Genomic DNA, 26,439 nt, shown 5'->3' with positions numbered 1-26,439 from the left:
TTCTTTTTTTTTTTTTCCTTTTTTTTTTTTTTTTTTTTTTGCATGTTCAATTCATGATCCAGGAGAAGGGAATTACAGATTGCTTCCCAAGTTCATTCATTCTCTCTTTCTCATCCTTCACTTTCCTTTCTTCCTCCACCTTTTGTTTTTGTTCTCGCTCCCTCTGTCTCTTCTTCCCTTTCTCCTGCCTTTGTCTCCTTCTCTTCTGATTTTTTAATATATTTTTTCCTTCTTCTCTGTCACTTTTTTCTCTTTTTAATCTTCTTTCTTTTCTCTACTTTTTTGCCAATTTTCCTCTCCCTTCCTTTTTACTTTCTCCTTTTAAAAGTGATTTTGTATTTCCTTCTCCCCCTTTTCCTCCCCTCTTCCTTCTCCCCCTTTTCCTCCCCTCTTCCTTCTCCCCCTTTTCCTCCCCTCTTCCTTCTCCCCCTTTTCCTCCCCTCTTCCTTCTCCCCCTTTTCCTCCCCTCTTCCTTCTCCCCCTTTTCCTCCCCTCTTCCTTCTCCCCCTTTTCCTCCCCTCTTCCTTCTCCCCCTTTTCCTCCCCTCTTCCTTCTCCCCCTTTTCCTCCCCTCTTCCTTCTCCCCCTTTTCCTCCCCTCTTCCTTCTCCCCCTTTTCCTCCCCTCTTCCTTCTCCCCCTTTTCCTCCCCTCTTCCTTCTCCCCCTTTTCCTCCCCTCTTCCTTCTCCCCCTTTTCCTCCCCTCTTCCTTCCTCTTCCTTATCCCCTTCCCCTCTTCCTTATCCCCTTCCCCTCTTTCTTATCCCCTTCCCCCCTTTCTTATCCCCTTTCCCCCCTTTCTTATCCCCTTTCCCCCCCTTCCTTTTCCCCCTTCCCCCCTTCCTTTTCCCCCTTCCCCCCTTCCTTTTCCCCCTTCCCCCCGTTCTTTTCCCCCTTCCCCCCCTTCCTTTTCCCCCTTCCCCCCCTCCTTTTCCCCCTTCCCCCCCTTCTCCCTTTCCCCCCCTTCTCCCTTTCCCCCCTTCTCCCTTTCCCCCCTCCTTCTCCCTTCCCCCCCTCCTTCTCCCTTCCCCCCCTCCTTCTCCCTTCCCCCCCTCCTTCTCCCTTTCCCCCCCTCCTTCTCCCTTCCCCCCTTCTCCCTTTTCCCCCCCCCTTCTCCCTTTTCCCCCCTCCTTCTCCCTTCCCCCCCTCCTTCTCCCTTCCCCCCCCTTCTCCCTTTTCCCCCCCTCCTTCTCCCTTTCCCCCCCTCCTTCTCCCTTTTCCCCCCCTCCTTCTCCATTCCCCCCCCTCCTTCTCCCTTCCCCCCCCCTCCTTCTCCCTTTTCCCCCCTTTTCCCCCTTTCTCCATCTAAAAGTTTGTCTCTGTGTAACTGATTCATTCTCCTCCTCCCCTCAGGGACACTCCAGTAATAATGATTTATGGGAGTGCAAAAACCTGTGCTCCTGCTGCTACCAACCAATATCTCTCCTACCCCCCAAAAAGGGAGTTTCCCCTGCTTCTCTCCACTCCTCTCTTTGCCTTCCTGCACTTTTCCATCCAAGTGTGGGGAGTAATCAGCCAGTTTGCATCATGCTGACCGGGAGTATCTAGTCCATCGCTCATCTAGGACTAGTTACAGTCCACTGCTGCTGGTGTTCCCCTCACTGGTCTCTTGTCTTCGTTGCTGATGCAGGCAGAGCAGTTTTGGAGGTGGCACAGGGTAGACAGAGGCTGGCCCTGGATGCCCATCTCTGTTTGGCACAGATGAGCTTGGAGGCAGGAGGGCAGGAACCTGGGTGCTTGGTATACTTGCAGCTGTGGGACAGCCCATGCCTCAGTTTCCCCATCGCTATAGCGAGATGGTGATGAAATAACTGAGATAACTTCTATGTAGTTTATGAAGTGCTGTGAAGAGCTTGGTGAGCCTGTGAGCCACAAGGTCTCACCTGCTGAGGAGGAGTCCTGCAGGAGGAGGCGGCCCCGATCCACCTGGAACAGAGGAAAGCACTGAACAAGTAGATTTTTGGTGTTCACAGCTACATAACCCCACCCCAGCCAGCACCAGGAGGGCACAGCAGGAAGGTTTGAATCTGTTCACAGGTTAGCACCATCGTGGGCCTGTAATGCCCTGGCTGCCGCTCACCCCTGATGCCAAGTGACACAGCGATGGTCTGCGTAAGGCAGCGGCACCCAGATGAGTTTGTCGGTTCCACCTAGCCTGATTGCTGTTTTCTCCTCACAGAGGAGAGGAATTAAATTGAAGGAGAAAAGGTCAGAAAGCCCTGGTCATCCTCTCCCTTTCTCCCAAATCACTTGTTCCTCTGGATGGAAACAAGAGATGACAGGTGCCTGTGCCACTTGGGAGTCAGGCAGCCTGGAGAGCAGTGAAAAGGAGAGCTGGTTGGAGCAGGGTGGAGAGCAGTGAGTGCAGCCTCTTTATAATGCACCTAGAGGCACAGGGTCCTGCTGATTTTTCATGGCACCTGCTAGCACCAAAGCGACAGTGACAAGTTATTTGATTAGACAGAGGCTCTGCCCACCCACTCCTGCCCACCTGCGTGGAAGGGTCTGTGGAAAGAACCACTCCTACCTAAAACCCTCTCTGAGTGCTGCCAGGGGGGAGCCAGCTGGGGAAATGGGTGGGATTAATCTCCTCTTTCCACTTGGGTACAGAAATGTCTCAGCTCAGACCTAGGAGAATCTCACTTTTTCCTAATATTTCTTGTTTCTTCTTTCCTTTCTTCATACATGAGAAGCAGCTGAGGGAGCTGGGATTGTGTGTCTGGAGGAGGCTGAGGGGAGACCTCGTTGTTCTCTACAGCTCCCTGAAAAGAGGTTGGAGCCAGGTGGGTGTTGGTCTCTTTTCCCTAGTCTTAGGTGATAGAAGGAGAGGAAGTGGCCTGAAATTGTGCAAGGGGAGGCTTAGGTTGAAGATGAGGAAAAATTTATTTGCTGTAAGAGTGGTCAGGGACTGGAACAAGTTGCCCAGGGAGGTGGTAGAGTCCCCATCCCTGTAGGTGTTCAAGAGACCTGTGGCCATGGCCCTTGGGGACAGGGCTTGGTGGCCATGATGGTGTTGCGTTGAGGGTTGGACTGGATGATCTTGGAGGCCTTTGCCAACCCAAACAATTCTGTCATTCTTCACGAATTTTTCAAAGGAAGAGCTGCAGTGGTACCAACTACCCTCGTAACTGCAGTGCAGACCAACAAATAACTTTTTAAATCCCAGGGTGTGGGGTAACAATCAAGAAAACAACCAGTGGCAGTATCTCTGAGTAGCCATTGACCCTGCTTTGGGCAACATCTGCTGCCCAGATGGCTGGGGCTGGGGGCTGGGCTGGGAGCAACATGAGGAAGGTGCTGACTGCTGCCAGGTTATATTCTCTTAGGTGGAGAGTTAGTTATGGTGGTGTTTGTGTCACTGGTGGCTGTCTGCTGTAATTGTTGGATAACTGTTCATGCTGTCTGCACATATTCTGAGAAGGTTGTGCAGGAGCAGTGCTGGTGCAGGTGATGGAAACTCTGGGGAAACAAGTGGCTGCACCCACAGCAGAGGACGTTTGGGAGGTGTGGGTTGAGGCAGCGGTTTTGTCCCCCTGCCAGCAAACCATTCTGGTCAGTTCTTCCTGTTGGCCCTCCTCTGAAGTCAACCAGCCCACACCAGGCTGTTGTTTGTTTGAACACAGAGCATGAATTCAGAGAACTGCAGCCAGGGAAAGGCCACCTGAAATTGAAGAAGTGAGATCCATCATTTGCCACAGACCTGCAGGACTTCATAGGAAACCAGGATGGAGAAGATGACAACAGGTAGGGAAGTTGAGAAGTGGCTGTGGTATTGTCTCTGTTGACGTGGGTGAGACATCCCAGCTCTGTAATGCGAAGCTGCCCAGAAAATCATCATCTTCTGATTGTATTTTCATGCCTGACTCCTCCCCAGGTCCTCCTGGGATGTCTCTAGTGGGCTGCACAGGACTAAAATGTTGCTTTCTCTTTGCTGAGGAAAGAAACTTTTCCACAGGAAACACAGGGGGGAAATCCTACTCTTTTTCTGGTGGGAAAATGAGTGTCAGTTGTGTTGATCTCTGCTTCTGTGTAAATGAGGTTGTTCAGAAGAGAGACTGTGCCTGGGGCGTGCAGGATCTTACCTCACAGAGGTTTTGTCTCACAGACAAAAAGCCATCATGAAAGGCAGCACGAATTCAATGGCTTTCCTGCATCCTGAGCCAGAGGAAAGTGCAGAACCAGGAGGAGGAAATGCATGCTGGCCAGGTGGGAAGTGCTTTCCCAGCACTGTGATATTTCCTGAGAACTGAAATCAGCAGACATCTGGGCTGGAAGGACCTCAGCTGATAGGCAGCAAGCTGGGCTCCAATCCCCACAGACAGAAGTGGTAAAAGCTGTGTTAGAAGCACAGCACAGAATGTTAGCAGCAGCAGAGTGAGGGACAGGCTCCCTCTCCTCAGCAGTGCTGTCCAGAGCTCCTTGGTGGGGTACCTGAGCCCGGGCAGGTCTGGGAGTTGATTCCATGGCTCAGCACAGACAGGAACAGGCTGCTGGCCTGAGTGGGTTAGCAGAGGAGATGCCAGGCTCTGAGAGAAGCCATGGGATTATTCTGCTCCTGCTGAGTACTTGATTTCTCCTCTTTCTTCCAAGCTCAGTAGATGTAGCAGCTGGAGGGGTCCTCTGTAGGTGTTTCTGTCCGGTCTTAAATGAAATGAAAGAAGAGACAACAGCAAATACATTTTACACTGGATCTGGGACAAACCCTTTTTAATGATGGTGACCAGGCACTGGAAGAGATGCCCAAAGGTGTGAGGGGAATGTCCATCTCTGGAGAGTTTTAAAATTCATCTGAAGATGACCTTGAGCAGCCAAATCGTCTTTGAGGTCAGTGACTGTGCAGGAAAACAGCAAAGATTTTCCTTACTTTCCTTATCTGCTACTCCCTAACCTGTCCATGGAGGAGATCAGGGTTTGGAAGGTGATCTAGAGCTGCATAATTTGGCAGAGAGCATTGCTAAAGCCACTTGTGGGAAGCCACCTTGTCTGCAGTGCAGATTTTGGGCTCTTGTGCAGCCAGCCTCAGCAGTGTGGGCAGGGTCTGCCACCCAGCACCTCCAGAGCCTTGCTGTCTGCCTCATGTCACCAGCACAACCCTTCCCTTGCTAGTAAGGATCATAAAATCACTAAGGTTGAAAGAGGCCTCTAAGACCATCAAGTCTAACCATCACCCCAAGACTACCATGGCCACAGGCTTCTTGAACGCCTCCAGGGATGGGGACTCCACCACCTCCCTGGGCAGCCTGTGCCAATCCCTGACCACTCTGGCAGCAAAGAAATTTTTCCTAACCTCCAATCCTGCATTTCTAGAACCATGACAGGGGAGACCTCATTGCTCTCTACAACTCCCTGGGAGGAGATTGGAACCAGGTGGGGGTTGGTCTCTTCTCCCAAGTAACCAGAGGCAGTGAATTGCCCAAAGTTGCTCCATGGGAGGTTTAGATTGGATACTAGGAAAAACTCCTTCTGCAAGAGTGGTCAGGCATTGGAACAGGCTGCCCAGGAGTCTCCATCCCTGGAGGCATCTTGTTCCTGAAAAGAAAAACCCACCTGAGCAAGTACTCAGCTGTAAGCTTTGTCCATGCTCAGGTCAGTTTTTTCCTTCTGAGAACAGATGCCTTCTGGATGCCTTTATTCAATACCCAGACTTCTTGGTGCTGGTTTCTTGACTACAGCCAGACTCATTAGAGAAGAGGAGCTGATGACCCCTGGCTGCCCACAGTCCAGCCCCAGCAGTGAACATGCCTGAGCTATCAAAGAGGTCTCCATGGCAAGGCTGCTTCAGAGGTAGGAACTTTTCCAGCTGCTAAGGCCTTCTCTCCCTGGGCACTGCTATTCCCATGCTAAGCTGTGCAGTTCTAGATGTGCAGATAAAGTGCTTTTGTTTCCCAGTTCTGAGTTACTGCCTGAACTGCTCTGGCAGGCCTAGGGCTAGGACAGACATTTGTCACAAGCTCCCATTTCGCCAGGGTGTCACCACTCAAGCAGCCTCTCCCCAGCCTCAGCCTGTTTACTCAGGGATCTATTTTTAAAAGTTATTAGCAGATTACTGCCTTTCTATCAACCTCAGGCACCAGCTTCCCAAAGATACCATCATGCTTTAATAAGGTGCTTTTGATAATCCTCAGATAAAGGCGTGGAGGGTGGGGATGGGGAGAGGAGGAGAGGGAGGAACTCTTGCACCGATTCATCCAAGGGACGTGGGCTAGAAAAGGGTTAACCATCCTCACGTTTCTAAATGGCTGAACTACTGCATGTTGTAGTTTTCAACTGCAAATCATCTTTAATAGCAGACATCACGGGATGGCTCATTACATTAAGCTATTTTTCATGCTATCTCCTGTAATATCCTTTAATCCAATGCGTTTCAAATCACCTCAGGCTAAAATAAGAGACATAGCGATGTAATAGCCTAGTGTATTAGTGGGTTAATTGCCCTGTTGTACTCTCTAGTAGATATCTCTGGAATGAGTTCTATATTAATTGTAAATTGCTTAATACATTTAACTCCTTGAGCAGCTTGGTCCTCTGCTATGCCTTTAATGAAGGAGAAAACTTTAGAGCTGTCAGGAGTTGCATTCCTGTGGCTAGCAGCACAGGGCATGTGGTCCTTCCCCAGTGAACACCAAGCACACCTCACCCTCTCAGCACCTGGGGAGAGTCAGCCTGGAGCACTAAAGGCAACTTCTTGCTTTTCCCTGCAAGCTGCAAAGTTCTGTGCCTGCTCTGCAGCCTGCTCTGCAAAGCCACAGAGCAAAGCCTGGCTTGGAGTTGGTCAGTGGCCACGTTCTAGATCAGGATCTGCTGGGACTGCAGAGACACAGCTCATTACAGAAGCAGGGAATCACAGAACAGCAGGGGTTGGGAGGGACCTCTGGAGATCATCCAGTCCAGCCCCCTGCCCAGGCAGAGTTACCTAAAGAAGGTCACACAGGAACATGTTCAGGCAGGCTTTGACTCTACCACCTCTCTGGGCAGCCTGCTCCAGGGCTCCAGCACCCTCACATTAAAGAAGTTCCTCTTCATGATCAGATGAACTTCTGATGTTCCAGTGTGTGCCCACTGCCCCTTGTCCTGGCACTGGGCACCACTGAACAAAGCCTGGTGCCATCCTCCTGACACCCACCCTTGAATTACTGATCATTCTTGATCAGATCCCCCTCAGGCTGCTCTTCTCCAGACTAAACAGCCCAAATTCTCTCAGCCCTCCTTCATCACAGAGCTGTTCCAGTCCCCTCAGCATCTTTGCAGCCTTTTGCTGCAGCCTTTCTGTAGCCCTTTTCTCTGGGTCCCATCTTCCTGGGGCTGTGTTCCAAACTGTGTCCATTGTGTCCAGTTCCAAATTGGGCAATTGGAGCTGCTGTGGAGAAAAATTAGGGAAGGTGTAAAAAATACATCAGATTCAGGCTCTCATCGTGCCTGTGCTGTGGGCAGAGAGGGAAGACAAATGAAATGCTCTGCAGCTCTGCCGGGGGATGCAGCAGCAGGTCGCTGACACACTCAGCTCTCCAAGCATTGCCCATAATGTGCAGCAGCTACTTTGCTCAAATGACTTCTGCAGCACCAGGCAGGCACAGACACAGATTTGCAGCCACTTTCCCAAAGATTGGAGCAGAAGTGGCAGCAGGCTGCTGGAGGGTAATGTCACTAATTTCTTTGGATTGCTCCCAGTTTATTGGGGGTGGGAAGAAGGAGCAGGCACAGCGCAGCTGGGAGGGGGTCTATAGATTTTCAGACATTTTTTATTCATTTCTTCCGGCACATTCTGGGTTCTAAAAATTCTGGCAAAAGCCTTATTGTCAGTTTGAAGGAAAGGCACTGAGGTGGAACTCTGAATACCTCCTTGCTTTGAAAATGTAGGAAAATCTCTTTCCTGAAGTGCTATCTCTTGTTGAAACCAGCTGCAGGGCAGCAGAGTGGGGAAGGAGACCACAGCTCAGGGGTCTGAATGTAACTTGTGTGACTGAAAATTGGAATCACAGAAAGGTTTGGGTTGGAAGTGACCTTAAAGATCATCCAATTGCAACCTCCTGCCACAGGCAGGGACACCTCCCACCAGCCCAGATGGCTCAAGGCCTCATCCAGCCTGGCCTTGAACACTTCCAGGGAGGAGGCAGCCACAGCCTCCCTGGGCAACCTGTGCCAGTGTCTCACCACCCCCACTGTAAAGAATTTCTTCCTAATCTCCAGTCTCGATCTCCCTTCCTCAAGCTTCAATCCATTGCCATTGTCCTATCACTACAAACCCTTGTGAAAAATCTCAACCCAGCTTCCTTCCCTGAGGGCTGCTGTAAGGTCTCTCTGGAGCCTTTTCTTTTTGCAGTGAAGCCACAGAATGGAAGGAGAAAGAAACGGGCTCCATGTGCTCACCCAGGGCAAAGTGGATATGGAAAATGGACTCTTGCTCAGATGAAGTCAACCAGAAATTACCCTGGAAATCAGCATCTCCTTCAAAACCAAAGGGCTGCCTCACTTGGGTGCCATGGAGGCAATGTTTGTGTGCTGACTTTGGTGGAATGACTCCTGATTTATACCTCCAGAAGTGGAGAGAGGAGCCAGACCCTTCAGGTAATTCTTCTCTAGCCCTGCCAGAAACCATTTTCAAGTCCTCGCATTCACATGAGTAGCTGGGCTAAAAGAAATCTCATCCCTCTGTTTGAAAACAGAGATATTTAGGAGGTCACCTGTGGGAAAATTCCATCACTTGCAGAGGAAAATTGCAGTGAACCTGGGCAGCCAGTTGTTCTTTGAAGGGAAGACACAAAGTCCTTAGACTGCTGGAAAAAAAAATAATAAATCCATCAAGTATTTCTCTATCTATAAAAGAGGTGGGAATGCAGTCTGAGCTTAATTTTGATGGCACACTGTACTTCATAACAGTGACAACACCTTAAAAAATGTAATGAAAGGCACTGATTTATCACTGAAATAATCCATTTAGCACTCCAATAAATAAAGGGAGGAAATACAACCAATGTTTCGGCAGAAGGGGGGCAGGGGGAAGGAAGATAAAAGTTGCCATTCCTGGCAGTTCTCTGTAGGTGCATCCAGGGACTCTGGCCACATGTTTTGGGGTGGATTCTTTTTTTTTTCTCTAAAGATAAATATAAGTGCACAGTTAGATTTGAGCTTTAGGTCTGATGTCCACTTGGCATCTTGAGGCACTTTTTAAACCAGCAGCCCCGTGACTTGGTAGCACAAGAAGTGGTTGTGACTGACAAGGGGAAGGAGGATACACTCATTTACTGCCTTATAAGTCATGGAATCACAGAACTGGTTTGGTTGGAAGAGCCCTCTAGATTGAGTCCAACCATCATCCTAAGAGCACCACAGCCACTACACCCTGCCCCATAGTGCAATGTCCACACAGTGCTTGAATACCTCCATAAAACAGGATCATAGAATTCTCTGGTTGGAAGGGACCACTAAAGGTCATCTGCTCCAAAACCCTTGTAGTAAGCAGGGACATCCCCAACCTGATTAGGTTGATCAGAACCCCACCAAGCCTGACCTTGGATGTCTCTAGGGATGGAACCTTTACCAGAAACCTGGGAAACTTTCTAGTGTTTCATCAGCCTCATGTTAAAGAGCTTCCTCCCAGTGCCCAATCTAAATCTGCCCTGCTCTAGTTTCAAACCATTGCCTCTTCTCCTGTCGGTACGCACCCTTAGAAACTGTCCCTCTCCAGCCTTCCTGTGGCCCCCTTCAGATACTGAAATGCAGCTCTAAGGTCTCCCTGGAGTTTTCTCTTCTCCAGTCTGAACAGCCCCACCTCTCTCAGCCTGTCAAACATCCCTTGGTGGCTTCAGCCCTCGCTGCCACGTCTGGGGTGTGCTGCTGGGGCGATGGCTCCGGGAGTCGCTCCCCGCCTGGCACTAATTGGTTCTGTTTGTTTTGCCATAAGTGATTCCTGCCTGTCTCAGGGTGGATTGTTTTTCACACCATTAAATGAAGTTCTGCTGTATTGATCCCTGTTTTTCCAATTTGAAGCTTGCAAAGTGATGAAGACATTTCTTGTTTCCCTGTGCCCCTTCCTCTCCATTCATTTGTGTGTCCTGTCTGTAGCTCCCCTTGCTCGCTGTAATTGCTTCCTCAGAGCAATGCTGTGCCAGCAGCAGCACTGCAGCCAGGGCAGGCTTTTATGGAAGGATGAAGGAAGGCTAGGTTGAAGTCATCAACCAATATTAACTGTGGAAGGTTTGTCACAACCAACATATCAATAGCAGCATCTCAGTGTCTTCTGATGGAGCCTCAGTAAAACAGTGCAGGGGATGAGGGCAGGAGCATGGCACAGCTTCAGGCTGCTGAGTATTTTGCTTATAAGAAGGAAGCATTGTGGGATGCTGTTTTTCTTTCATAGATGCATAGAATGGGTTGGGTTGGAAGGGACCTTCCAGATCATCCACTTCAACCCCCTGCCATGGGCAGGGACACCTCCCACCAGCCCAGGTTGCTCAAGGCCTCATCCAACCTGGCCTTGAACACCTACAGGGAGGAGACATCCACAGCCTCCCTGGCCAACCTGTTCCAGTGTCTTCCCCACCCTCACCCTCATGAATTTCTTCCTCATCTCCAGTCTCAATCTCCCCTCTCCCATCTCAAAGCCATTGTCCCTTGTCCTGTCACTCCCAGCCCTTGTCAGAAGTCCCTTCTCATCTCTTCTGGAGCCCCTTTAGGTACTGGAAGGCTGCTCTAGGATCTCCCTGGAGCCTTCTCTTCTGCAGGCTGAACAGCCCCAACTCTCCCAGCCTGTCCCCATAGGGGAGGTGGTCCAGCCTCTGGTCATCCTCGTGGCCTGCTCTGGCTCTGCTCCAGCAGTTCCTTGTCCTTCTTACACCGGGGACACCAATGTCCCCTTTAGCTTTAGCATCTAAAGACTGGAATGTTTACCTTAGGTTTTGCCAGGATCTGTTTTTGTTTAGCACTGACATAAGGGGTGGGTTTTCTTCCAGAAGAGATCGATCGAGCAGGTGCTGAACTTGGGTCGCTGAACTTGGGTCTCAGCAGCAAGTTTAATTAAGGAGGGAGCAGCGTTTGCTCCAATGCAGCCTCACTTGCAGTTAATTAAAGTATGAGGTCAAAGCTTAGCCCATGCACACAGCAAAAGCTTCTGGTGGCTTCAGCAGGCTCCAAACTCACAGACTTCACTGATGGAAACCAGCCTGGGGACAAGGTGGGAGGCTGGGATTGTCACCTGCATTCCCAAGGTGTCCCACTGAGTCTGGCACACCCTGGGACTGCTGGGAGTGGGAAGGCAGGAACCACTCTGCTGGTTCACCTCCAGGTGTGGGTAGGGAGCAAAGCTAAAGTTTGAGTTACTGAGTGTTTCAAAGCAGCATCTTGGGCAGCTCTGCACCCAGCCAGGCTGCCTGCTGGTGTACTCCTGTCGTTCTCAACCAGGGCAGGTATTCCCCAGGCTCTGCCATGCTCCAGAGGGTTTTTACTCCCGGTGTTTTCTGGTTTTTTTGCTCCCTGGTTCACAGGGAGACACATCGACCACCCCCGTCTTAAGGAAGTTGTTGTTGCTTTGATCTCTTATGGGAGTGGATTTTGGTGGCTCTGCGATAAACGGCGGAGTGCAGCGCTTTGTTTTGCTTGTGTTACAGAGAGGGAACAAAGCAGTGCTAATAAAGAGGCAGAATCCATAACAACTCTGCAAGGCTGAGGGAATCTGCCCCACCTCCGAGATGCTTCCCAAGGGAGCCCAAACCTCCCTCCCTCCTTCCCTGCTGTGATGCTGTTTATTTAAGCAGTGCTGGGGGGCTCTGCGAACGCCCAGAGTCAAGCACGGCTCAGGTAAGCTCAGGGATCAGCAGGATGAATCTATTCCCTGAGCCTGGGAATAATCCTCTCAGCACCAATGGCCTGGAGGAAGGTCTGGATTCTGAAGGTGTCTGGGGTACGGGAAGGCAGCAGCACACGAGGGCTTTGCAGGATGAGGGCACTGGAGGCAGATCTCCTATTAGGAAGATGATTAATCTGTTTATTTTGCATTCCTGCCATTATTATTATCATGCACATAAGCCTGAATTATGTAAGAACTTTGCCGCAGATCGTGTTTGCTTGCTGAGAGCACAAAATAAAGAGGGAATTTCTCTCCCTTGAATACGTTTAGTCTAAATGGGTGGGAAGTGCTGAGCGAGGGGGGGAGTCAGGATCCGTCTTTTGTCCTCTCAGTATCTGCTATCATGAGGTCCCTGCTTCTCGCTGACCTTCCAAAGTGTTACACCAAGCAATGTGTGACACAGGCAAGAGATAAGGCAAGGGTTGCAGTAGAAAAATCAGCTTTTGGGAGTTTATTTTTCGAAGAAGAGAGAAAACCATCCCAGCCTGAGGCCACGGTACCTTGTAGAGGTCTGCAGGCAGACCTTGGGAATTGTGTCCCCTGGGTGTGAGTGGCTTGAGCCGTCTGGCAAGGGAGCACCAGGCACAGCCAACGGCAGAAAATACAGAAACAAGGAGGTTACTAATTATTAAACAGGGGCTTGATACTTTTTTTTCCTCCCCCATTTGAGTGTAAAATCCCTGGAAAAAGGCTAAAAATTAGGGAAGAGGGAAGGTGCAGAACTGGTGCTCATCCCTGAAGGAGAGGGTTTCTTGTTTTATTTTTTACTGTAAACCACCTTATGGAAATTGGTGACAGAAAAGCTGAGCCTATCAAAAATCCATTTTAATAAACCACTGTATGACCTCATAGATATGCACAGGATTTAGAAATAATGTGGATTTTAATGAAGGTACTTGAAAGGTATGGTGCCATATTGCAATTTTATGGAAGATCTTAGATTAATGAAATTAAACATGAACTGCATTGTTTAGATGATGAACTTAAGGTCATATCTGCAGCATTTGAAAGCGAAACCTTGAGTGGAGGGTGTAGAATCATTGATTTAGACCCTGGTAGACAGCTGAATAGCAAGCATTGAAGCATGAAGGTAAATTCCCATATTTCATTGTTAGAAGGTTAGCTGGTGGCTGCCAGCTTTTCAGTGATAATCACCAACCAATTCCACCCTGTTTCAAGAAAGATTCTGCCTTTGTGTGCTAAGACACTTTTAAAAACCATTACTGCTCAAAGCAGGGCCAGGCTGCTTCCCGAGGAGCTGCTGCTGCGGAGAGCAGGACGGCGCCGAGTCTCTGCCGTCCTTGGGCGGTGATGCTGTGAAGTTCATTAGGATCATCATCCGTTTCAAATGCTTATGTGGGGAACTGAGCCTGTTTGCTGGGGAAGCCAGAGGCACCTCCTACTGCAAGTCACAACTACCCGGCGCCAGCAATTAGCTCTTTTGCTTCCTTAAGACGATGTTTTTGTAAGACAATGCCCTTTCCAGCCGGCAGCGCTGGCTGCCTCCCCGGACACACCGGCACGGATGCGTGCACATGCACCGTGTTAAACTAATAGACAAGAATTTGTACAACAGGAAAATTGCAAGGAATGAAATCCTCAGGCCTTAAAAATAGGTGATAATAGAATGATACTGCCAATTACTGCTGGAGAAGTGTGTTGTCACAGGGAGCAACTCGCGGAGATGGAAGGATGAGGGGCGGAGAAAAGATTCCCTTTCGACAGTTTGCTGTTAAAGGGAATTTGTCAAGGGTGTTAAAATTAGATCTAACTGGGCCAGATCCTCAGATGACATAAATCAGACTGTAGACTTCAAACCATGATCTGGCCACATACTCCTCTTTGTTCTTTCTTCATCTTTATTATCTGCAGCTTAACACTCCCTGAGAGCTGCAATGATGCTTTAAGCTCCATTGTCTTTGTGCTACACAGATGCAGTCAGGGGAGGCATTTCCAAGCTTTCCTCTGCTCTGCAGAGAGTCTTTTGTTGCTTCAAATATGACAGGTTTCACAAAGCCTACTAATCAGAGAATTGTTTGGGTTGGAAAAGCTCTCTAAGAGCATCCAGTCCAACCATTGACCAAACACCACCATGGCCATCAAACCACGTCCAAAAGTGCTGTGGCCACAGGTTTCTGGAACATCTCCAGGGATGGGGACTCCACCACCTCCCTGGGCAGCCTGTGCCAATCCCTGACCACTCTTGCAGCAAAGAAATTTTCCTTCATCTCCAACCTAACCCTCCCCTGGCACAATTCCAGGCCGATTCCTCTTCTTCTGTCACCAGGGAGAAGAGCCCAACCCCCACCTGGCTCCAACCTCCTTTCAGGGAGCTGAGAGAGCAATGAGAGTCTCCCCTCAGCCTTCTTCAGGCTCAACCACCTCAGTTCCCTCAGATGCTCCTCATAAGACTTGTTCTCTACTAAGCAGGTGTGGAAGATGAGGACCTTGTCCAGAGGAGGCTTTAGGCTGTGATGTTGGTGTTGCTTAGCCCACTGGTGTTTCTGTGTGGGTAAGATGAGCTGCTCTCCAAAACGGCAAAGTGATGGAGCTGCCTTTAATGAGTCCTGTTGCATACTGCAGTGAGACCACTGCAATGGGAATCCATCATCCTGCACCCAGCCCTGCTGATTAGAAACATTGCAATACTGCCAGGGAGCATTTACCTTCTGGGGTGACCTGCTGGTGTGCAGAGGTCCAGAGAGGGCTCAAGAGAGGGCAGACTTTTAAAGGATGCTCAGGTGGGGAAAGGTCCCACGCACACAGGTACCTTGTTTGCCAGCCTGAATTTTTGGCTAAGCTCTGCCACATCGTGGCAACTGGCTGAAAGCTGCCAGTAATGAAATCAGAGAAGAAATAGTGCTAGATAATGGTTGTAAATGTGTTATGATCATGCCTTTCATTAGAAACTTCCTTGTTTTCTCCCTGGTGTACACCACAAACAGCTTTCACATGATTTATTTGTGTGTGTTTGGGGAGGGGAGGCAAAGGGAATAAAGCCATAGCTGTTAGATACTTAAAAAGGCAGTTGGGAGATTTAGAGACATGTTGCTTATTAAAACAAATGGAAGGTGTGTGTCCAAATCCTCTGGTCATCCTTGAAAAACCTTGTCCCTCATCTTTTATCTTGTGGTTATTTCCAAATGGGGCATTGCACATCCCATTCCTGGTGTGTATCTAAGTGCAACTGGACAGGCAAACCAGGATCACAGAGGGGCCAAGTCCAGCTCTGTGCCATAGACTGCTTAATGTTCTGAGTAAGGACACATCACAAAGCTCTGAGAGGTTGCAGAGCATTTTCTGGGGAGCTCTCTAGGAAAAAATCCCAAGTCCCACGGAAGGGAAGGGAGCATGGCTCCTCTCACCCATTCCAGCTGGATATTAGAATCAAAATTCCTGACAGTGAGGGTGTGAGACACTGGGTCAGGACTCCCAGGGAGGCTGGGGTTGTCCCCTCTCTGGAGGTGTTCAAGGTCTGGTTAGATGGGACCTTGAGCAATCTGGGCTGAGGGGGTGTCTCTGCCCGTGGCAGGGGACTGGAACTGGATGATCTTGAAGGTTCCCTTCCAACCCAACCCATTCTGTGATTCTGTTTCCAGAGGCCTCTGTTACCTGCAACTCTTGGCATCAGACAGACCCTGCAGAGCCCAGTTCTGTGCAGCTGTCTTGCTGAGCTTTTAATAGGTTCACAACTTTCTGGCCTGTTGTAAATCTTGCACCAAATATTTTTTCCCAGTTTTAGAAGAACCTGTTGGCCTTGGCCACTCCGGGAGTGCTGACCCATCCAGTCTGACCAGGGAAGTTAGGGCATGTTAAACACCCATTGACTGTAACGCCCCTATTAATTGATGTTCAGCAGCTCCACTAATGGAGAGGAGCTCATTACATAGTAGTTAACCCTCAATGCATATATATTAAATAATCAATTAGTATTTATTTAATATACAATAACCTCCCTATTAGAGCTAAATTAAAAGACTCTTTATGGAGGCCTCACAGAAGGCTCTGCTCTGTGCTAACCTGAAGCCAGGAATTTGCATTGATTGCCTAAATCTTTGACACCCTTGGTGCCCCCAAGATGATTTTAACTGATAAGTGAAAGACTACAGGGGTTGTGCTCATTATAGGCACTGGGCACTACTGAGAGGGACTGAGTTATAGGATGGAGTGGAAAAGTTGTAATTCAGGTAAGTGTTTGCTGAATCCCAGAATGGTTTGGGTTGGAAAAGGCCTCTAAGGTCATCCAGTCCAACCAGCAACCCAACACCACCATGGCCACTAAACCTTGTCCTCAGGTGCCATGGCCACAGGTTTCTGGAACGCCTCCAGGGGTGGGGACTCCACCACCTCCCTGGGCAGCCTGTGCCAGTGCAAAGAAATTTTTCCTCATCTCCAACCTAAGCCTCCCCTGGCACAACTTCAGGCCATTTCCTCTCCTCCTATCACCTGAGACTAGGGAGAAGAGACCAACCCCAGCTCACTGCAGCCTCCTCTCAGGGATCTGTAGAGAGCAATGAGGTCTCCCCTCAGCCTCCTCTTCTCCAGACTGAACACCCCCAGCTCCCTCTCCCCAGCCCTGTTCTCCAGACTCTCTGCTGGACTCTAGCAAACATACCCAAAGCTCTCCTGCAGCACAGCTTCTGTAGGCACATCCTGCTCCAAAGAAAGGCCCAACTGTAGAAGACAAAGTCTGAATTTCCCCATCAAAGGCAGATGGAAAATGTTGCCCTGCTTTTCCGAGAGCACAGGATGGGCATGGGCAGCCTTGCTGTGGAGCAGAATAACCTTGCAGTGCCTGCATCTACCACCATGCTCTGCCCTCAGGGACACCGGGCAGCCAAGAAGGCACCTGAGGTCCCTTGGTGAGCTGCAGGCAGGCCATGAAATGTAAGTGTACCAGGCTGGGCTGCTCTGGCAGGAAGGAGATGAGGAGGGAGCACTGGAAGGGTGCTGGTCTTGTGGTCCCAGCTAGATGCAGAGGTCTAGCAGGTGAAGGAGGAGAGGGAAACAGAACACATACAGGGCTTTTGAAGTAGAGTAAAAGTGCTTTCAAATGTAAGAAAAAAAAGAAAATGAGGAGAGAGATGGGCAGGCAGCAAGACAACATAGAAAGCAAAGAAGTGGCAGGGCTGGGTAATGGAAATTGGGCAAACTGGGGAGCTCAGGAGAGGAACAGCTGAAGGAAATTGCTCAAAATAAGCCTCTGCTGCCTTCTGTCCTGAGCTGCCATTTATACCTGTGTGGTGTGTGCAGCATTAGCAGTGTAAATCCACACCTCCCTTCTCCCTCTGGTGTAAGGGTTGAGAAGGCAGAGAGTAGTAGGGAGCTTTTCTGTTCTCCTTGGAGCCTGGGGGAGTTTTATATTGGGGTCTAATAGGCTCAGAACCTATTTGGAGCTGAATTGTATCACCCTGCCCTACACAATAATCTCTGTTCTGGTGGGGGATAGCTGGAAATCAAGCAGCTTCTCCAGAAAGTCAATTTTGGCTCTCAAAATGGAGCCAGCTCAAGAAATTGCCATTGATCCACTTCTGAACTTGGAGCAAATTTCCATAAAAATAATCAGATGCTCTCAGCTGCAGAAGTTTGTCAGGTGCTGTGTTGGGCTGGGCTGGGGGGACAGGGGCTGAGTGAGCAGAGCTTCAGTCTCTGAAGAGGGAGTTAGGTGAGGGAGGGCTTAGGAGATGATGCCTTTGTTAACCGCCTTGTAACATCTTGGCCACACAATGAGTAAAAGAAAGCAGCCTGTTTGGTCTGATCCTCCACAGAACAAAACTGGAGCAGCCCTTAATAGGGCTTTTAAAAACCTTGATTAATTTAGGCTCCTGAGAAGGTAGCTGGGGATGTGGCTGGTTGAAAACCTCCTAGAAACTCGGAGGAGCTGTGACACTGTGTTCAACCTGGAGCAAGTAAGGACAGCTCCACCCCAGAGCAATGTGAAGAGCAGGACCCTTCTGGGGCAGTCCTGATACTATTGAGCATTTTATACAAACCTCTGACTGTTCTCCTCCCCCTCTACCCTGCCCTGGTGAGGCCACATCTGGAGTACTGCATCCAGTTCTGGGCTCCCCAGTCCAGGAAGGGCATTTTTGCTGAAATGGGTGCAGCAAAAGGCTACACAGATGCTGAGGGGAGTGGAACAGCTCTGTGATGAGGAAGGGCTGAGAGAATTGGGGCTGTTTAGTCTGGAGAAGAGCAGCTTGAGTGGGATCTGACCAATACTGATCAATACTCAAAGGGTGGATGTCAGGAGGATGACACCAGGCTTTGTTCAGTGGTGCCCAGTGCCAGGACAAGGGGTAACAGGCACAGATTGGAACAGAAGAGGTTCCACCTAAACATGAGGAGGAAGCTCTTTAATGTAAGAATGCTGGAGCCCTGGGACAAGCTGCTCAGAGAGGTGGTGGAGTCTCCATCCCGGGAGACACTCAAAGCCTGCCTGGACATGTTCCTGTGTGAGCTTCTCTAGGTGACCCTGCTTGGGCAGGGTGGGGTTGGACTCAATGATCTCCAGAGGTCCCCCCCAAACCCCACCTATGTGTGATGCTCCAGAGGCAGACTCCCAGCCTCTCCTGGCTGCAGAGTGCCAAAGGGAGCCAAGGAGACACGGGGGGAGCAGAGATGAGGCAGGGACAGGCAAATAGCTGCGGATTTGAAACCTCAGCAGGTGAAGTTTAATGAAGGGATAAGCAAAATAAAAGTGGAGGAGAAGGATAATGCTGTTTGAAGGGTAATAATGAAGCTGGTAGGAAAAACTGCTTTAACCATTTTGGATCTGATGGAAGACCTGAATGTAATTTCACTGAGCAAATTTAATTGTGTTTCAATCCAGCTCTGCTGTGAAGTAAATTATGGGCACACATCAATGTCTGCCCCTCCCAAACTCGGGGAGGACTTTGCTGTTCACTACACTAGAAAGAGACCTTCGTGGTCTTTTTGCCTCCAAGGACAGCAGCAGATGTTTGAGCAGGCGATGGTCACCTGTACTCACAGGTATATGATGTATTTTTAGCACCTGCAATAAATTACTCCTCTTTTTCCCCTTACAGCTTCTGGAAACGTTCCCAGTCCCTGGCCTGTTCATCAGGGCTGCTCCTTGCCTGCTGCTGAAACCAGAAGGGATGGGCCTGTGCCTCTTACAGTTTGTGAGCCACGGTGTGAGGGACCAGGGAGGGGAGTCCTGCTGTGAGCAGCCCTGGGTAAGCACAGCAGCAAGGACAGTGCCAGTGCCCAGTACTGAGTGCTGGCAAGGCAATCAGCCAGGTCAGTCCAGGACCTGCAGAGCAAAAGGAAGCAGCTGGCAGTTTGCAGGCTCTGGGTTGCATGATTTTTTTCATAGGAGTGGCCTTTAATATCTGGCAGAAAATGCAGATGAGTTTTATCCCAGAGAGGCTGGGTCTGCTGGTGCTGCATGTAGACAGCAGAAAGCTCTTGTGGGAAGAGAGAACCAAAGGGCTGCTAGAACATTTCAGGAAATTAACTGAGGCCTGGGGTTCTTCTTTGTGTGTGGAAGAGCACAGGGGATATATCACTGAGCCCTGGGGAGCAGCACTCTTGTGCTAATCTATTAACAACAAGCAGAAGAAAGTAGTAAAATAAAAGCAGTGGAGCAAAAAGCAAAAGCAAACCACCCCACACCCTCTCCCCCAGAAAGCCTGATTGTTATCCAGGCTAAGGTTTTGAGGGGTTCTAGTGCCCCCACACTGCAAGGGGGACATCAAACTTCAGAAAATTAGGCTAAACATTTTCTATTAGCCTGAAGCTCTGCCTTAGAGAATAGACAACACAGAAGGAGTTCCATCAGAAAGAAATGGGCTGAGGATGATGCAGAATTATTTTACTTAAACTGACTGCAATGCTAAAAATGAATTCTGGGGCAGGACAATAAACTCCAGCAAGAATATTAATTCTGCTTCCAATCATCCAAGGAGTTCAGTCACTGGAGTCAGGAGTGAATTCAGTCTGTCTGGCTTCCATGGGCCTTGGGGAGGCCCTGCCAATGCTATTCTTTCCTGCTAGATTTGCCTGTGACTCTTCAATGCTATTAGTGGAAAGAATTTCCTCCGAGGAGCAGCAGCCACCTCTTCCCTGCTGCTGTCTCTGCTGTGCATTGCTCCAGCATAGTTTGTGCCTGCCCTCAAACCCTGCAGGCAGCTCCAAGGGCTGTGCCTGCAGGGTGTTGTCCAGGCTTTTGCCAATTATCCAGGTGCAAAGCATCCATCTTAAGCTAATCCTGATGGACAGTTTTCTCCTGGTGAGAACACACTCTGAGGACTCCCCTCCAGCATGGTGCCTTCAGGACACTGACCCATCGACTGTGGGAGAGGACTTCTTGGGTTTGTATCATACCTGTTGGTAAAAGCAGAAAGGGAGATGATGGGGCCCCAGGTACTCATCCCATTGGTTTGCTGTGCTGCTCTCTGGTTCACCAGGGAGACCTGCTCACCCCACAGGCTTCCCCCAGGGAGGGATTCTCCAAAGCCCTCTCTGAAAATCTAAACACAGGCATGTCAAACTTCTTGAAGGGTGGCTGCAAGGGGTAAGTAATTCCTCTCTGTAGCACATGAAGTCCTCAGCTAGCAGGCACCAGGGCAGGGTGAGATGATTGTGTTAGCTGTATCGTCTCTTCTGATCTCTTGTTCTCCATCTCCACGGAGGGGTGGCTGGCAGCACACAGCTCTGCTGATTTCAGCTGGCCAGGCTCCCGTGCTGGCTCTGCTGCTGAAGTGCCTGAGCTGCCTCGCAGGACTTGGCCATAAACTGTGCAGCCCAAGGAAGATGTTGCTTGTTTCCTGAAGGACAAGATGAAATCGCCCTGTGCATGTCCTCCATCTACTGCCTCTCTGGGCAGGGAAAAACATAAATGCCTCTCCCACGCTTTATTTATTGGATTTTCTGTGTTTCCTGCACAAGCTTTGTGTCTTGGTGGTGCTGCTGTGTGAGAGGCTGTGTGGGGTAGCGTGTGTGTGTTTAGGAGGTTAAAAAAAATCCTTGCTGTCAGCAAGTGATGTTACAAACCTGGCCTGACAAGGCTGGTTGTATATTTACAGTTGGTGCGAGCGAAGGCTTCATCAATCTTGAGGCTTTGAGAGGGACAGGCCTGCTCCCATGAGCACCTGCTCTGCAGAACAGCTGAACTGTGACTTTCCAGGGAGCCAGCTGTAAATTTTAGCCATTCCCCCCGCAGCCCACGCATGCTTGAGCTCTTTAACCTTCCCAGGCTGGCAGAAGTCCCAGCAATCAGTTTAGTGCAAAGACTGGGGGCTCTTTTTAATTAACCTTTTGTTTCCCACTGCAGGTGTTTCAAAGTTTTGTAATGTTAAAAAGGAAGAGTAAAATAAAATTGTTTGCAGAGGTGCATTCACTCTTTCTCCATGCTGGGAGATCAAACAGGAACAGCCCTCCTGAGTTTCTCCTCCCTGTTTGCCTCCTGGACGTCTAGCAGCATCCACTGGGAATCTGCAGCGTGGGTTCCCTCCAGGCATCCACACAAACTGTTCCTAGGAGCACACTTCAGCTTCGTCCTGCAAGGTCGGGTCTCCTTCCTTCACCAGGCACTTCTCCAACCCCTTCCTCTTTCTCCAGGCAGCTTCCTTCAGACACTTGACTCCCTCAGCGTGCTGATGTTCTGTTTAATTGGTTTGGCCTCTTGCACTCAGCCCACCCAGACATGGGAAATTTGATTACAGATTTGCTGAATGCTCCTGCAGCCTCCAGTCTTCCCAGAGTGCTCACTCAGTGAAAGGAAATAAACCCTCCAATGATTCTTACAGCTCCAAACAGGCCAGGCTGTGCTAACCATCTTCAATGGTACACTGGCCAAAGCCAATAAGGAGGCAGAGCTCAGAAGATGTAGGAGGAAAGCTTGGGGAGAGGATTTAGATGGGTCAGTCTTGGGAAATGTAGCAGTAACTCTGCACATAAAAACACTTGGTTAAGATCAGGTTGTCTGTCCTGTTAGCAAAATCAAGCCATAGCTCTCGGGGAGGGAAGTGCTCCTGTGCTATGAGAAAAGGGAAGAATTGTCCTGTTTGATTAATGGAATTATTAGTAGAAGCTGTTGGGGCTGTTCAGCCTGGAGGAAAGGCTCCAGGGACACCTTAGAGCAGCCTTCCAGTACCAGTGACAGGATGAGAGGCAATGGATTTGAGCTAGAAGAGGTGGGATTTAGACTGGAGATGAGGAAGAAGTTCTTTGCAGTGAGGGTGGGCAGAGACTGGAGCAGGTTGCCCAGGGAGGCTGTGGATGCCTCCTCCCTGGAGCTGTTCAAGGCCAGGCTGGATGAAACCTTGAGCAACCTGGGCTAGTGGAGGTGTTCCTGCCCATGGCAGAGAGTTGAAACTGGATGATCTTTAAGGTCCATTCCAGCTCAAACCATTCCATGGATCTATGATCTCCAAGAACATTCATGTGTGGAAATTTATCACAAGGGAAAAAAAAAAATTAAAGCCCCTACTTAAAACAATAAAATCTGTCTTAGAGGGAAAGTTTCAGACTTTCCTGTGTAAGAGGAATAATGGCATCTATAATTTAATAGGTGCTAAATTTGGTGAGGAGTGCCAGCAAATCCATTTCACATAATGATATTTTATCTCCCTTGAAATGGTCATTTTCATGAATGTCTTTTTATTGGTTCCCTTGTCCCACAAAGTGTCCAAGGTGGTGCTGCTCACCCTCCAAAGCTGAGTGCACAGAAGCAGGGATGGCTGGAGAAACCTGTTAGTAATGGTGACACACAAAATGGGCAGGAGTTGGGTGATAGTTAAATGTCTCCCTATAAAGAAGGGGGTTCTGCTTTGACCCTCAGGGCTGTGACTTTGTAGAGCTGACTTTTGTAGTTCAGGTGGTCACAGCTGTTAAAACCTAGATGTAAGCTGTGAAGCAGTTCACGTGGGGATAGGAGACAATAAGAAAGTTTCAGCTACAAAAATATAACTGAAATTAGTTATTGAGTGAGGGAGGTTTTACCTGAGATGAGGGCAATTTGCTGGTAAAATGAATGAGCTCACAGAAGGGAAGAGACCTTAAAGATCATCCAGTTCCAACCCCCTGCCATGGGCAGGAACTCTTCCCACTGGACCAGGTTGCTCAAGGCCCCATCCCAACCTGTCCTTGAACACTTCCATGTTTGGAGCTTCTACTTCTCTGAGTACCCTGTTCCAGTGCCTTGTCACCCTCATGGGGAAGAATTTCCTCCTAAACATCTAACCCAAATGGAGCTTCTCCCAGTTTGAAGCCATCACCCTTTGTGCTGTCACGCTGTGCCTTTGTAAAAAGCCCCTCTCCAGCCCTCCTGTAGCCCCCTGCAAATACTGGAAGGCTGCTCTAAAGTCTCCCTGCAGCCTTCTCTTCTCCAGGCTGAAATGTTTTGGGTAGGTAATTATTTGGGTATGTCATCAAAATTCCACAGAGCTAAACCTTCTCCTCATGTATCTCTGCTGAGATGGATGAGAGTGCTAGCCAGGAGGGTTCACAGAGTTTTGGACCCACTCAGTGTCTTCTGTATCTGAACTAAAACTCGTGGTTCTGGTTTCATGCTGGGTGGTACTTTATGCTTGCTGGAGGTAGCAAGCACAATCTGTGACAGTTGTCTTGAAAAAGTAAACAGCTTTAGGAAAGGGAATAGAGAATTTTTCTTGGGAAAAGCAAGCAAAACATTGTTTAAAAATCAGAACAAACCAGAAGGAAGTGGAGAACACGTGAGGGTAGGCATCCAAAGGGCAACACATGACCTTACAGAGTGATACAGAATGGCTGCTGACAGTCACAAGCCAGCACCAGGTGTTGCTGCCTCCCCTCTCGTCTGCCATATCCTTGTGGAATCAAAGTCATCTGAGTTTTGCCACCCGTTGAATTCTCCCACATCAAATGGTTGGTTGCCTACCTGGGAGCTCCTGCAGCTCTGCCTGCATGGAGAAAGAAAGATGTGGCAACACTAGGTCCCCAAACCACAAATTCAGAGTGAAGCAAGGAGCAAGTGACAAGATGAGCCGTGGTGGGAAATGAAGGAAGGGCTGTGAAATGGTTGTAATAAATAATATGAAATGTTGCATGGGCCAAAGGAATAATAGATCAGCAATGGAAAGACTCTAAAAGCTGCTGAGAGTTATTGATAGACATTGAGCAAGAAAAAAAGAGTGAAAAAAATAAATCCCTGAGAGTGTTGCCTTTGTGTTGAGGTGGGCGGCAGGGCAGATGCTGGGGTGAGAGATAAATCTCCTTTTGCATAAAGAAGAAATATTGAAGGAAACTGAGCAGAGGTGATGGAGGAATTGAGTGTTAAAAGATGCTGAAAGCATGTGGTCCATGTCAAAGCCCTGGTCAGGATTTTGAGCCCAATCAGCAAAAAGCAGGAGAAATCTGCTGAGGTGAATGAGGACCTTGTGGAAGCCAATAATGGAGAGGCTCCTGCCAGCCTCATGTCTGGAGGAAGCTCTCCAGAAATGAAAGCTGGTGGTACAGAGGAAGGCACCAAGAGGCCAGTGTGTGTTTTAATCTGGAGCTGAAGTAGAGAAATAGTTAGGAGAAGTTAGGAGTTTAAGGATTAAAGCATTGGAAGCTGTTCCAATAAAGGGAAAAGAAAACTGACAGCAGCTTTATGAGGAATTATTGTAAATCAGAGGCCAGGGAGAGCCAAAAGAAGCAGTTTCTGCAGTGGCAGGAAAGGTTGGACATAACACAGCTGAGAAGCCTGATCTGGAGTAACAGTGATGAGTGTGGAGCACGCACATACCTGGTGGAGCACTGGGATGGTGACTCCGTGTACCTGAGCTACTTGTGAGGATGCCTTGGCTTGAACTGCTTGGCTGTGAGCTGGCAGAAGGGCTGAAGGTACTTCAAGGAACAAGAGAAAGTGATTCCTGAGGTGAAGTTACCTGAAGGAAGCACAGTTCAGAGACAAGAGGAAGGGAACCAGCACTACATGAGCCTGAGGGAGCCTGGCCTGGCTGAGGAACCAGCAAGCACAAGATCAACCCAAACACTGCTGGGGCAATTTTCTGCAAGGAGTTTCAATGAAGGACTTCTGATTCATGCACTCTTGATTAATTAAACCTTCAAGCATCCCTGAAGTAGGTAAGTGCACAGCTACCATCAAACATGGTGCATCAGACTGGCCAGTGGTCAGCCAGGAGAAAACTGCTCTTCAAAAACTCAATTAAGTGTCTGAGGGGAAACAGCATCCCTTGGGTTCTCCCCAGCTGCCTGATGCCCATTTATATGGCATCCAAAGAGCTTTAAAGCTCCCATCATTATCTTGCCTAGAGTAAGCAGATGGCAGGGATACAGAAAGAACTTTGCCTCCTGAATCTTCTGTCTTGGCTTTAGGAAAGCTGCCTGGTCTGCTGCAGAACACAACAGGAGCCTAGAAGCATATGTGAAACCAACCTGAAGAGGAGCTGTGTGTCCTGCTGCTCACCTGTGCCAGCCTGCTACTGTGCCCCAAACCTTCCCTTTCTTACCTCTGTCTTATCAGCTCAGGTCCAGAAGAGCTTTTGAGGATGAACCCACTTGAAAAGTCCCAGGAGCTACTCAAGAGGCAGCAGGGACTAGAAGGGGGGTGGAGGAGTGGGGATTTGTGCCTATTTGGGGTCTTCCTTCAAGCTCGAGAGGCTTCTGGGCAGAGCTGAGGGAAAAGAGAACCAAAAGAGTGATTATTTTTTTCCCCAGCACTGCTCCACAACAAGGACAACAAAACTGGTGAGGGGCCTAGAGCACAAGTCTTATGAGGCACTGAGGGAGCTGGGGGTGTTTAGCCTGGAGATGAGGAGGCTGAAGGGGGACCTCATTGCTCTCTACAGCTCCCTGAGAGCCAGGTGGGGGTTAATCTCTTCTCCCTAGTCTCAGGTGATAGAAGGAGAGGAAATGGCCTGGAATGTGCCAGGGGAGACTTAGGTTGGAGATGAGGAAAAATTTCTTTGCTGCCAGAGTGGTCAGGGACTGGCACAGGCTGCCCAGGGAGGTGGTGGAGTCCCCATCCCTGGAGGTGTTCAAGAAAGGTGTGGTCATGGCACTCGGGGACAGGGTTTGATGGCCATGGTGGGGTTGGGTTGATGGTTGGACTGGGTGTTCTCAGAGGGCTTTTCTAGCCTTAATGATTCTTCTTCTTGCCTGCAAGTCAGTGCACCCCAAGTGCCTCAGACAGCCTTGTTTGGGGAGGACACAGCTGCCTATTAGACCTCCCCAGTTATCCAGGACTGATTAATTTGTGCCTCTGATAGAAGAAAAATAGGAAAAGAAGAAACACAAGGCCAGTGTGTGCCCTGCTGAGGGTTGGGACAGGCTCTACTGCTTGTGGGATGGCTGCCAGACTGCACCTGGTGGGACCAGCCTGGGAGAGGCTTAAACTTGTCTCAGCTTCTGTCTGCGGCTACCTCAGGTAAAGTCCTGGGCAGGAAAGGAAATTTAGGAGGAATTGTCACTCTGGGTATAAAATGTGCCTCATGAGGTGGTGTGGGATTGGTGCCATGTGAAGGTGGTGGCTGGGTGGAACTGCTTTGTTATGACACCTCCTGGAGGGGAAGCAGCTCTTGAGTGGGAAACTTCATAGCAGCACCTGTTCTGTGAAGACAGGCTGAAAGGACTGGGTCTGTTCAGAATGG

General features: G+C 49.4%; 1 long non-coding RNA gene across 2 annotated transcripts in view; it reads left to right on the top strand.

Annotated features, from left to right (window-relative positions):
• Positions 1-20,809, top strand: part of LOC137449442 (uncharacterized) — a 32,539-nt gene extending 11,730 nt beyond the window's left edge. The window contains exons 3-8 of one of the 2 annotated variants that reach the window (XR_010989386.1): positions 2,691-2,780; positions 3,621-3,741; positions 4,588-4,821; positions 5,670-5,781; positions 8,318-8,562; positions 18,889-20,809. This is a non-coding gene — a long non-coding RNA (uncharacterized lncRNA). Of the gene's footprint in view, positions 1-2,690; positions 2,781-3,620; positions 3,742-4,587; positions 4,822-5,608; positions 5,782-8,317; positions 8,563-18,888 lie in introns of both variants that reach the window. The other variant, XR_010989385.1, reaches the window with a different exon arrangement.
• Positions 20,810-26,439: the final 5,630 nt, after the last annotated feature.

This window comes from Melanerpes formicivorus, unplaced genomic scaffold (genome assembly GCF_026170545.1).
Source record: "Melanerpes formicivorus ecotype bairdi unplaced genomic scaffold, bMelFor1.0.p_v2 SCAF_29, whole genome shotgun sequence".
Taxonomy (NCBI): Eukaryota; Metazoa; Chordata; class Aves; order Piciformes; family Picidae; genus Melanerpes; species Melanerpes formicivorus.
Note: the sequence above shows the minus strand (reverse complement) of the source record. Positions and strands in the feature narration are given on the sequence as shown.